This window comes from Pan troglodytes, chromosome 6 (genome assembly GCF_028858775.2).
Source record: "Pan troglodytes isolate AG18354 chromosome 6, NHGRI_mPanTro3-v2.0_pri, whole genome shotgun sequence".
Taxonomy (NCBI): domain Eukaryota; kingdom Metazoa; phylum Chordata; class Mammalia; order Primates; family Hominidae; genus Pan; species Pan troglodytes.
Genome location: NC_072404.2, coordinates 98,011,962 through 98,016,341, shown reverse-complemented (window position 1 = coordinate 98,016,341; position 4,380 = coordinate 98,011,962). Strand labels below are relative to the sequence as shown.

The window sequence follows — 4,380 nt, the reverse complement described above, 5'->3', positions numbered from 1 at the left end:
GATGAGATGTTCCAGAGCAGGGTTTAACCAACGGTGACCAGCCTCTAATTTTTTATTGTACAATTCATGAGCTAATAATGTTTCTAATATTTGTAAAGGTTGTGGAAAAAAGGGGAATATGAGACACAGATCATGGCCCACTAAGCCTAAAATACTTACTGTTGGCTTCTTTACCTAATACATCTTCTATAGTGATGAAAATGTTCTGTATCTCCGCTGTCCAATATGGTAGTCACAAAACAAACGTAGCATTGAGTAGTTGAAATGTGACTAGTGCAACTGAGGAAATAAATTTTAGTTGTATTTAATTTTAATTAATTCAAATTTAAATAACCACATGTGTCTGGTGGCTACCAAATTGGACAGCACAGCTTTAGAGCACCATCTCTCCTGTCCCAAAAATTCTGAACCATCAAAAACCAAAAACAATAGATAAGACAGAGGCTGCTATAACCTGAAGTGTCCTTATTCAGCTCATCTAACTCCTCCAAAAACATTTTCCTTTTCTGCCATTTCTTATCCCCTTTGATTCCATTTCTTTCATTTCTTTCCAATGTATCTTCAGACACCTTCCTATCCCATTTACTTTGTGTTTTTACTGAAATGCAGAATAGAATGGCAAGCTAAGATCCTGCTTCAGGGTCCTTTTGCAAGACCAAGTCAAAATTCTAAATCACTGCCCTTAAAGGAGTGTGGCAAATGGATTCTTTTGGTACCTAATTGAAGGATATGGATATTTCTCTAATGGGTTATGAATTGATCACTATGTATAAAGCAATTTCTGTGGGAAATTCTGAGTTCCAAACAGTTGACTTAAAAAACTGGCCACACACTTTTTGATAAATTAGGAATCAATTGTGTATGGTTTACAATAAGCAATTACTTATAAGTTGAGGTTTCTACTATTTTTTTCTCACTAAACTTTGTTTTAATGGGTCTAAAAATCCTGTGACAGATTTTTGGTCAAGTTGTTTCCATTAAAAAGTACTGATTTTAGTGAAACCCCGTCTTTACTAAAAATACAAAAAAATTAGCCGGGCATGATGGTGGGCGCCTGTAGTCCCAGCTACTCGGGGGGCTGAGGCAGGAGAATGGCATGAACCCAGAAGGCGAGCTTGCAGTGAGCGAAGATCGCACCACTGCACTCCAGTCTGGGCGACAGAGCGAGACTCCATCTCAAAAAAAAAAAAAAAAAAAAAGTACTGATTTTAGGCTGGACGAGGCAGCTCATACCTGTAATCCCAGTACTTTGGGAGGCTGAGGCTGGTAGATCACCTGAGGTCAGGATTTGGAGACCAGCCTGGCCAACATGGGAAAACCCCGACTATACTAAAAATACCAAAAAAAAAAAAAATTAGCCGGGCACGGTGGCAAGCGCCTGTAGTACCAGCTACTAGGGAGGCTGAGGCAGGAGATTCACTTGAACCCAGGAGGCGGAGGTTGGAGTGAGCCGAGGTCACGCCACTGCACTCCAACCTGGGCAACAGAGTGAGATTCTGTCTCAAAAAAAAAAAAAAAGTAGTACAGATTTTAAAAACTAATAACAAAACTGCCACTTGCCAAAAAAAAAAAAAAAAAAAAAAGTGGTCCTTCTTTCCCTCTGAAGGTTTTATGAGGCATTGTTTTGTTAACCAGTCTTTTACTATTAAACTTAAATGGCCAATTGAAACAAACCGTTCTGAGACCATTCTTCTACCACTGAGTAAGACTGGGGTGGCAGGTATTAGGGATGATACTCATTTAGCCTTCTGAACTTTCTGGGCAGACTTGGTGATCTTTCCAGCTCCAGCAGCCTTCTTGTCCACTGCTTTGATGACATCCATGGCAATTCTCCATCTCATATCATGAACAGCAAAGCAACCCAAAGGAGGATAGTCTGAGAAGACCTCAACACACATGGGCTTGCCAAGAACCATATCAACATCACCAGAGTTCAAGAATTTGGTGGCAACATCACCAGACTTCAAGAATTTAGGGCCGTCTTTCAGCTTCTTACCAGAATGGCAATCAATCTTTTCCTTCAGCTCAGCAAATTTGCATGCAATGTGAGCTGTGTGGCAATCCAGTAGAGGGGAATAGCCAGCACTGATTTGGACTGGATGCTTCAGGATAATCACCTGAGCAGCGAAGCCAGTTGTTTCCGTTGGTGGATCATTTTTGTTTTCACCAGCAACATTGCCACAATGAACATTTTTGACAGACACATTCTTGACATTGAAGGCCACATTGTTCTGAGGAAGAGAGTCACTCAAAGCTTCATGGTGCATTTCAACAGACTTTACTTCAGGTGTAACACTGACTGGAGCAAAGGTGATCACCCTACCAGGTTTGAGAACACCAGTCTCCACTCCGCCAATAGGCAAAGTAGCAACACCACCAATTTTGTAGACATCCTGGAGAGGCAGGGGCGAGGGCCTGTCGGTTGGACAAGCTGGTGTTAGGATGCAGTCCAGTGCCTCAAGCAACTTGGTTCCACTGGCATTGACATCTTTACGAGTGACTTTCCATCCCTTGAACCAAGGCATGTTAGCACTTGGCTCCAGCATGGTGTCACCATTCCAACCAGAAACTGGCACAAATGCTACTGTGTCAGGGGCTGTAGTTAATTTTCTTAATGAAACTGCTGACTTCTTTAAGGATTTGTATTTTTTCTGGCTGTAGGGTGTCTCAGTGGGATCCATTTTGTTAACATCAACAATTAGTTGTTTCCCACCCAGTGTGTAAGCCAGAAGGGCATGCTCATGGGTCTGCCCATTCTTAGAGATACCAGCTTCAGATTCACCAGCACCAGCAGCAACAATCAGGACAGCATGGTCAGCCTGAGATGTCCCTGTAATCATGTTTTTGATAAAGTGTCTGTGTCCTGGGGAATCAATGATAGTCATGTAGTACTTGCTGGTCTCAAATTTTGGCAGGGAGATATCAATAGTCATACCATGTTCACATTCAGCTTTCAGTTTATCCAAGACCCAGGCATACTTGAACGAGCCTGTTCCCATCTCAGCAGCCTCCTTCTCAAATTTTTCAATGGTTCTTTTGTCGACGCTTCCTCATTTGTGGATCAGATGGCCAGTAGTGGTGGACTTGCCCCATCTACGTGTCCAATGACAACAATGCTGATATGAGTGTGTTCCTTTCCCATTTTGGCTCTTGGGGTAGTTTTCACAATACTTGTTTTCTGGTGGCAAACCCACTGGGGGAAAAAAAGCTCTACTATTTTTATAGAACACTTTTTGTTTCCTTGTTAATTCTACGGGAAAATATATTATACCAGCCTATTGTTGTAAATATCAAAGAGGACTCTTTCAAAAAATGCAAATGCGCTCTGTTTCAGTAGGTCTCAGATGAAACGAAAAGCCTTTCTGTTTGACAAGTAAACTTAAGCTAAGCCGATGTCGGCAGAGGAGATTGACAGCCCAACCATTCAGTAACACAGTATTAACAGATTCAGAGAAAGATTTGTTGAAAAGTAAGTCAGAACCATTCACTAAATAAATTTTAGGACTATCAGTTTTCTATATTATGACACCTTATGTTTTCATGGTTTGTACATTCTGTTTCTTGGGTCTTATATTCCTAGAAAATGACTACTTTTCATTTTTGTCATCTTCTTTCAGAAAGAACCAAATGTCCCTTCTTCTGTGAGACCCTCCTTGAATTCCCAAGAAAATTTGGCTTTCTTTTTAAAATATTCTGAATTACACTTTGTATGTAAACTCTATTACAGTCTATCACATTGTGTTAAATTTATTTCACATTAAGAGGAGGAGTCATGTCTTATCATGTATGTAATTTCATACCTAAAATATTTTATAGTGCATAATTAATGCTCTATAAATGTTTGATAAACAGAAAATGAGAAAAAAATCAGAGCTGACTATAGTTAACCGAAATTTTAGTTAAACATGATAAGTATTTACAATCTTTGCCAGTTTCTAAATTATAATTTTACTCATACATTTTAAGGTATCAGATTTTAATTTTAAAAAAGTCCTCAAGGCAAAATAAAAACATTAATTTAAAAAATTGCTTTAGAGTTAACTTTATGTCATCTTTCATTCCAAGTATATAGACTAGGAATTAAAATTTTAATTTAATTTTTTTAAAATTAATTTAAAACACATAAATAAATTTAAATAATTTAAAAATTTTAAATTATTATTATTTATTATTATTATTTAAATAAATAATTTAAAACACATAAAGAGAAATGCTATTTGTAATGAACTGGAAAAGTGCATTCCCTCTCTATCTAATATAGGAGCTTCATGAGAGCAGGGACCTTCTATATTTCCAATTCCTACATCAGTGTTGGCATATAATTAATTTTCAATAAACATTTATTCACTAATTAAAAAGATGGATACATAAATAAATGGG

The 4,380-nt window shown here is 38.2% G+C and overlaps 1 pseudogene; it reads right to left on the bottom strand.

Moving 5' to 3' along the window:
• Window positions 1-1,688: 1,688 nt before the first annotated feature.
• On the bottom strand, window positions 1,689-3,404 carry LOC107976090 (elongation factor 1-alpha 1-like; annotated as a pseudogene).
• Window positions 3,405-4,380: the final 976 nt, after the last annotated feature.